The following is a 9538-nucleotide window of genomic DNA, read 5'->3' as shown; positions in this document are numbered from 1 at the left end:
TGCAAAATGCCTTCAAATAAAAGCAAAAATCAGAAATCTTCAAACAACTTTTAAATAAAAGAAAAATTTACAAAATGTCGGAAAACAATTTGTAAAATGCCTTCAAATAAAGGCAAAAATCTTCCAACTACTCTTAAACAAAGAATAATTTGCAAAATGTCGGAAAACAATTTGCAAAATGCCCACAAATAAAGGCAGAAATTTTACAACTACTCTTAAACAAAGAATAATTTGCAAAATGAATATAAATAAAATCATTAATTTTTCAACCAATTCTACATAAACTGGAAAAATTTGCAAAATGCGGAATTTATCTTGCTTCCAGATAAATTCGACGCTAAAGTAACTAAACTGAAAAAAAAAAATGAAACAAAAGAGGGGGAGGGGGTAAAAATGAAATATAAAAGTCTTGATTTGAAATGAAGAAGAACTTTATTTACAATAAGTTGCAAATTTTTCCCTTTGCGGGCATTAAACTTACACCCCAACGTAACACGGAGAGCAGATAATACAGTGGATGTGTTATCGGCAGCTCCAGTAACTCTCGCTTCTCCTATTTTGTCATTCAGTGCTCATTCAATGAGTGATTTTTCTGACAAAGGGTGAAGAAAAAGCTGCTTAAAGGTCGGTAGTACTTGGTGACCAGTAGTTTGAGATGTCGGAAATTTTTCTGTCTCTGTCTGTCCTTGTGGCCATGTCACTAGTAAGGGTGCTGGAGGTAAACGTTTTGTCTGGGCTGACGTTATCCGCCTGATAGTCAGGGACCCGAACCTTGGATTAACCACTAAGGAGGCTGTCCTATCAGCAGGCGCAAAGTACTGGGACTGCTGTATTGCCATTTGGTGAGTGGATCTGGACCATGCAGTAGTCTCTGGTGGGGCCTCTCGATGCCATACTAGTGGGTAATTGTTACGGCTTTACCTTTTCGTGTGCTACAAAAAAATTCTCCTGTCTTTTTCTCTCTTACTTTCCCTCTCTGTACTGCTCTAACCAAGGATGCTGACCTATTCCACAAATCCCAAAACCTCAACATGAAATATCTCCAGAATAAAAACTCGATTAATCCTAGAACCCCATCCTCCAACGTAGACCCCTACTACCAGGTCTCCTTCTCCAACATCAGAGGTCTACGTTCCAACCTTCCAGAGGTTGAAACACAATTACAGGAGACGAAACCGGACATATTATTTCTAAGTGAAACTGGAATAGGGCCGACAACTTCCCTAGATGAGTTCATAATTAACGGATACTCTAATTTAACAGCTAAATCTAACACCCAAGATCGCCATGGGCATGGAATATGTGCCTACATTAATGGTGGCTTCCCGTGTGGCAGGGATATCTCTAGAGAAGATCCTAATTTACCCTATATGTGCTTCAGGGTTGCACTTGCTAACACCACTGCATTTATATTTGCCCTCTGTAGGCCCCACAACAGCGGAGTTACTATCTTTAAGAGCATATCTGAGACAATAGACCACATACTGTCTTCACATCCCTCGGCTAACATCCACATCTGTGGTGACTTCAACGTCCATAACGTGGAATGGCTGACCCATTCAAATAAGACAGATGATGAGGGGAGGTTCTGTCATGATTTTGCCATTGCTTATGACTTCACTCAGATTGTTCGCGAACCCACCCGTGTACCCGATACACCCGGTCAATATGCAAGCCTCTTAGACCTTTTTCTCTCAACTTCCCCTGAGCTATGTTCATGTTCCATTCATTCTCCTCTAGGATCCTCCGACCACTCCGTCGTATCAGTTAAGATAAAAACGAAATGTAAGAAGCCCCCAGACGTATCTCTCCACCGTACTGTATACCGATACTCTATGGCTGACTGGGATAGCTTCCGTACATTCATATCTGATTTACCTCTGCACTCCATGTTTAAAAAGGAAGTGTCCTCTATAGTATCAGATATGACCGAATGGTTAATTGTAGGCATAGACCAATTCATACCATCTAAAAAATTCCAACAAAAACCTAACAGCTAGCCATGGTTCTCCCCAGAATGTGCTGCTGCTATCGCGCACAGAAATCACTTTTTCCATAGCTACCAACGTAATAGATGCACTGAGACTAAAGCTGCCTTCAGGTCTGCCAGCAACCACTGTAAAAGAGTAATAAAAAATGCAAGAGAGCTATATGCCCAGTCTGTTAAATCCAAGGTAGCTGATCAGCGGTTTGGATCCCACCAGTTTTGGCAAATAACAAATAGGATCCTGAACAGAAGTGTGCGTTCTATCCCAACCATTATCAATGGACCAGAGGTCATCTCGTCAGCGTCAGACAAGGCCAAACTATTTGCAAAGAACTTTGCAGCTAATTCTACCCTATGCGACGAAGGCCATCAACTCCCCATATTTTCTCCTATAACACAGAACAAGCTAGGTAACATACAAATATCCGTGCATGAGGTCGCCAAGCTAATAAAGAATCTTGATTCCAGTAAAGCAACTGGCCCTGATGGCATCCCAATTATAGTGTTAAAAAAGTTTCAACCAGAACTTGCTCCCATACTTACGAAACTATTTAAGCGCTGCCTTAAGGAGAAGTGCTTTCCGACTCCCTGGAAGACCTCATCAGTTTGCCCTGTATTTAAGAATTCAGGTGATAAGTCATCTCCCTCTCAGTACAGACCTATAAGTCTCCTGTGTGTTAGGAGTAAGTTGCTGGAATCCATATTAAATAGAGAAATAGTCAACCACCTCAGCAGGAATAACCTTCTTAGTAACACACAATATGGTTTCCGATCTGCAAGATCTACCGCAGATGTGCTGACGGTTATATCTCTTGACAAAGGCTTCCTTTCTAGGGCAATTGCTCTTGACATATCAAAGGCCTTCGACAAGGTATGGCATAAGGGTCTACTTCACAAGATTTCCAGCTACGGTATAACGGGAAATGTTTTCTCAATCATTAAATCATTTCTCTCCGATAGGCTCATAAGAGTAGTGGTAGATGGACAAAAATCGGAGGCCTGCAATATAAATGCTGAAGTCCCTCAGGGGTCAATCCTGGGCCCAACTCTCTTCCTGATATACATCAATGACCTCCCTAAACACATACTTAATCATTCGTTGACATCTATGCTGATGACACGACAATCCACGGCAACACATCAAAGGCTGTAAATGAGAAATTTCTCTCTGATTCTCTCTCCTCTCATCTCGAGCGCGTGGTTCAGTGGGGGAAGATGTGGCTGGTTACCTTTAATGCATCCAAAACCAAACTCCTATCCTTACATCATCAACGCTCTGATCCCCATCTGGCATCAATTGTGATGGATGGTTCTCGTCTGGGTGAGGCCCCGTGTTTTGACAAACTTCTGGGTTTGACCTTTACTCCTGATCTGAAATGGAACACGTATATCAAGTCTGTTGCCAAGGTCGCTGGAAAGATGGTGGGATCCTTCTACCGCTCCAGAAGATATCTCACTACTGATGCAATTCTCTATCTATATAAAAGCCAAGTACGGCCAAGGATGAAATACTGTTGCCATATCTGGGCAGGAGCTGCTAAAAACAGCCTATCCTGCCTTGACAGAGTACAAAATAGACTTCGTGGCTTAGTAGGAGATGCCCTTTTCTCTACCCTGCAACCTCTCTCCCACAGAAGAGACGTTGCGAGCCTATCCTTGTTTTATCGTTATTTCCATGGCAGGTGCTCGTCTGAACTCCAATCACTGGTCCCCCCCTCGCCAATCTTTCACGAAAAACACCCGTCTAGCTGAATCCACTGTGTAAAATTTCCCCCACACTATATCTGTGCCTAAATCAAAACGCGGATTCCACGAACAAAGCTTCTTTCTTGGAGCTGGACGCCTGTGGAACTCTGTTCCGTCTGCGTGCTTCCCCCCGGACTACAACTTGGATGTCTTCAAGTCCAATGTTAACAAATTCCTAATGAACCTCCCCCTTGATTAAACACTTCATCAAATCTCCACACTAACGTAAAGTTCTTGCAATAACCTTTATCCCTGAGTGGCTTCCGGGCCTTGATAAGTGGTGATCACTGTGTAAAAACAAAAAAACATATGAAAAAAGTAACATGTAATGAAAAAAATAACAACACTGCTGGTTGGTTGTGTGTATCCATTAACGAATACAACAAGAATATACAAAATTGGTAGTATCTTCTAATCACACTCGCATATGAAATTAATTTTACGAGCGTACTCACAATTGAAAGCCTGTTAGGCACGTGCCTTTTTCTTTTTTTTGTTTAAAGTTCTTTTAAAATTTTCCATCCCTTCATGTTGCATGATAACCGTAGACACACATGTATTACAGGAGCAAGACTTCGTCGCTTGTCCGGATAGGAAATTCCATAATACCTTGTCACGCGTAAAAGGTACTTTCTTTAAATTCCACCCCTTGTAAAATAAATATGTGCAGAACCGTAGTCACGTAAATAGTTTCCAGAAGTCTGTCTCGTCACAGCCGGGTATTAATTTCTTGCCGGGTTTACTTCTTTGAAGGAGGGCTCGTCAAAATTCCATTTTCAGCGCTGGACAATGAGCACGTTCACTCTCCACGACAGCAGAATTTCAAAAGACGACGAAATACGCGCTGAGCTCGTGACGTCATTACAGAGCTAGCATTTCTCTTTTCTCCAAATTAAAGGGAGTTTCGTACAAACCCAAAATATACGAAACTAAAATCATAATGCATACAAAATACAAAAAATCATATATAAGAACCAGATAAACAATAATAAATGTAAACAGGGGGGATGCACCATTATTGGTACAAAAAATTCCAACAAAAAAGATAACTTTTAAAATTCAATTGATTTCATTACATAAAAAACATGGCTGCATGAAAGCACGCAGGCACTTTTCAATAGTGCTTAGATATAGAAATTAATAATTGTTATTTTCTAGAATAAACAGGAATTTAATAAAATTAATATACACTCATGAACAAAAAAAAATGGGCCAGGAAAGAAATTTACAATTTATTGCACAAAAAGCTGCATTACACAAAATGCAATTAAATAATAAACGAAAATGAGTAAAAAATATAAAGAGCAAGATATTTACTTTAATAAAAACTTAGTATGGAATGGAATTCCCCTTAGATCTTTTTAAAAGATCAATTCTTTTTATCATGCTCTCAACCAACTTGGAGCACTGTGAAGAGGAGATGTTATTCCATTCTCTTTGTACTGCTTCCCATAATTTTTCTTTGTTGGAAAAAGTTTTTCTAACTAATGCACGAGATATTATAGCCCAAATATTTTCCATTGGGTTTAAATCTGGGCTTTGGCCAGGCCAAAACATCACATCAATTGAATTATCAGTAAGCCACTTCTTTGTGACTTTTGCTGTGTGTGCAGGGGCATTATCATGTTGAAAAATAATGTCATTGTTCATTTCTAACTTCTGGATGCTTGGTAATAGACCTCTTTCTAATATTTGAATGTATTCTTTGGCATTAATTGACGCATCACATCTGATAATTTCCCCAACTCCTGCAGCAGAAAAGGTCCCCCATACCATTATTCCTCCGTTTCCATGTTTTACTGTGGTTTTTATGCAATTCGGTGAAAATCTTTCTCCGGATCTTCGGATGCAACGTTCAGGGGCATCACTGGCAAGGCAAAATCTTGATTCGTCCGACCAGAAAACATTTCTAAACCAATCTGCATCTTTCGTACCATAACATGATGCAAATGTCTTTCTGTCGCTGATGTTCTTCTTAGTTAACAAAGGTTTTTTTGCACATCTTTTTGATTAAAATCCCATTTCCTTCATCCTTCTGGATATTGTCACTCTAGAAAGAGAATTTCCTTTTGCTGTTTCGAATTGTTTGCTATGGTCAACATAAGTTTTTTTGCGATCCTTCAAAACGGTCATTTTAAGCCTATGATCGTCCTTCATTGTGGATGCTCTGGGGCGACCAGAACCAACTTTCCTGCTCACTGTGCCTTCAATTTCGAACCTTTGCCCAATTCTCTTCACAGCTGAAAGAGATTTTGCCACCTTTTCTTCTTTCAAAATGTCGAAAATCTGCTTGTAAGTCAACTTTGCCTGTCGTAATCCTGCAATTCGGTTTTTAATTTTTTCGTCAAGATGTCGTCTTACTTTTCTTGGACTCATCTTTAATACTAATAATCTGAAAAATACTAAATAACAGCTAATTATTAGCAAACAAGCGATAAAAATTTTAAAAATTGTTTTCTTTCCAATTTCAATCATGGCCCATTTTTTTTGTTCCAATTTTAATCATGACCCATTTTTTTTTGTTCACAAGTGTAGATATTACTTTTTTTCCAGTTACAAATTACAATATTGAAAAATATTCTTTATTAATTTACTTCTGTTTCGTCAAATGAAAAATAAATAGAGAGAGGTAGTACGATGTTGAATTTACGCACGCGGTCAAATATATTATTATTTTCGAGAGTGTTCGCCCAAGTATTTTTTCGTCACGATTGTTTTCCGATTGTAATAAATTGGTAGGAAAGCACAGAAGTGCTCCTGTAGTTAAAAAATATCGTTTTCCGCGAGCTGTGAGTTCTAAACGGGTCCGGTTACGGATACTGACTTCGATTATAATGGTTACTCAACACAGCGATTAAAAATGTGGATGAAGTTCTGTGGGTTAAGAACAAGCTGCTGTAACCAGTTTGGGGAGGAGTGTTTCCACAACACAGGCATGGGTGGCCACAAGTGAAGAGAAGTCGCTGTGATAGCGAATCAGGATAAGTAAAAAAGGAAAGGAATGAAAAGGCCGCTGAACGAGAAATGTTTACAGGAAATAGTATGAGTGTGCAAAAGTAGTCTAATATGTTATAGAAGAAAATAAGAGAGGGGTTAGTGTGGAAAATGTACGAACATTTTGAAAAAATGTAGGCATTTTTTCAAAAATGGCAGAGAAAGGAATATTGCACAAAGCAATCCCGGACAATGCCTGATAACCATGCAAGTTAGGATAGATTAGTTGTTGAGATTAAAAATTGTTGGTGAGATAAATGTTTATATTGGAATAAACAAGCAAAATCAATGTTTACAATAAATAATATAAACAAATAAGTTTTGGAATAACAATAATTTAAAAATAGTTTTAACCTCGAAAATGTCACATAGAGGTGACTTTAAGCTGGCGTGAATCTTAGGATGATACGTGGTCAGTGAGAGTTTTAGTTCAGTCAAGTTTTTGGAGGCAACAAGAGAAGATGGGTTTTCGAAAACGACGGAAGAAGCAGGTCGAAACAACATAATTGAAGATGTGATTTATACCGGTGGTTGTAACTTCTGGGAGATGAGTCGATTCCGGAATAAAGACTTGTGTGTATATATTATCAACGTTTCGGGTTAATCGCTTTTTCAAAGAAGTTGAAAGTCTTTATTTCAGTCCAGTGATACAAACAGCTGAACTAACGAACATGGACACCGTTGGAAAAAGGTATGATCCAATTTGATGTTTTTACATTCCAACGTTTATGATGTATGTCGATTTCAAAGACACTCATGAATTATCGATCACACGTATATACACACGATGACGACACGTATATACAAACGTCTATACACTCACTACATTTGTATGGACCTCAAGACGTATATACACTCTGTATACACACAGTCATTAGAGGAACATTTTATATACACTCCCTACATCTACATGGACCCTTACAATGTAACATATACGTTCTAGTGCCATATACATGCGTCCATGTTATATACAACTCCCAACAATATAACACTTGCATTCAAGTATCCTAAGGTACCAATCTTCCAAAACACCGAGTGAATCTCATTATACCTTTTTTACATACTGAAATCGAATATACTTGATATGTTTGAGTGAAGGGTGACGAAGATGGTAATAAAATGTACATGCTAATATTTACTTGCCTCAGTATTAGAGTTGTTCACAGCAAATTGGGTAAAGACATGAGCACTCACTCATTTATTCTAGTTCTGATTAAATTTACTAATATACATGGAATCCCATTTCATATTTACAGCGATAATGCCAGATCCTTTATAGCTGGTTGCAATCTTATAGAGGAAGTTTTTGCCTCCTCCGAATTCAATGAAAATTTCCAAGTGCATAATATTAAGCACATCAGAATACCTCAATAAACTGCTTGGGTTGGGAGTACATGGGAACGTATGATCAGGACTATTAAATCATGTTTGAATAAAACAATCGGGCGTTCCCGAATAAGATATTTTGCTCTCCTTACTGTACTTTCAGATGTTCAAAGTGCTATAAACCACATACTTGTCACTTATAGATGTTCTTCGGATTCAGAACTCGGAGTAATAACTCCATATTGTTTTCTTCATCCTAACGCTAATTTGGGATTTTTAGTGAAATTGGATGATCATGATGTTTGGAAATCCGACCCCCTTCAAGATTAAAAGTGGTAAAATCTATCGAAGCTCATGATTTTATGTTGACTAGATTCCGTGAGCCTTGTTATCAATATTATCTGTTGAGCTTTAGCTAACAGCGTAAAGATTTGCATGAAGTCAATTTTCAGAACCGGATCAATGTTGATAATGTGGTTCTTTTAAGAACTCTGCCAAGTCTAGGTATTGGCTGCTGGGAAGAGTTTTTTGGTTAATTGTCGGTGACGAGAAAAAGATTCGTTCCGTAAAATTTAAGAGAGGTGATGGGTCATCTATCAAACTGTTATATTCTCTAGAACTATCATTAACTCATGTCCACCATCCTAGAATAGACTCCAATGGTGCGTGTGTGATAAAAAAATCGATTTTGCAAAATGAAAAGTTTCTAACGATGTATCAGATACTAAGAGTACATATATTCCAATAAAACAATGCCATAAGAGAGCTAAAAATTTACAAAAATAGAAAAACTCTTCCAATACTCTATATATATACGACTAAGTTCAGTTTTATCAAAAACTTATGGTCTTCACATGCCTTAGCTTATAGGTATATATTATGGAACAACAAAAAAGTGTTAATGATATCCTACTTTATTATTGAAAGGATGAAATTTCTGTAGTCCAATTAGTGCACCAAATAAGACTTTCTTCACTTGCAAACAAAATACGACACTCACTTCTTTCAAACTTTGGACTTCTTTATGAAAGCTAATCTCCACCCCTTCTACTTTCTTATTTAAAGTCCTTTAAAAAACATTTTCTGTGAACTTTTATCTTTGGTTACATTTGTCACTAAAAATCAATTTCCTGAGAAGTTTTCATTTTTGGCTATTTTTGCCTTAAAAAAGTACATTTTCTATTAACGTAAATCTTTGGCTATATTTGCAATTTAAAAAAAAGCAATTTTCTGAGAACATTTCATATTTGGCTATTTTTGCCTTAAAAAACGTTTCCTGTGAATTTTCATCCGAGCTGTTTTTGCCTAAAAACAAATTTTTCCTACGTGCTTTCAGTTTTGACCATTTTCTGTCTCCAGAACAAACAACCTGCAATTCTGTAAAAAAATATGTTGCAATGATTTCATATTGCAATTTTCTTTTGGGAGAGATTACTGGAATTATTAAAATGTCACTAACGGGGTGCTCTGTGATTGGATGAAAAG

The sequence above is a fragment of the Euprymna scolopes genome, chromosome 18 (genome assembly GCF_053919585.1).
Source record: "Euprymna scolopes isolate OS-2025 chromosome 18, ASM5391958v1, whole genome shotgun sequence".
NCBI lineage: Eukaryota > Metazoa > Mollusca > Cephalopoda > Sepiida > Sepiolidae > Euprymna > Euprymna scolopes.
Note: the sequence above shows the minus strand (reverse complement) of the source record.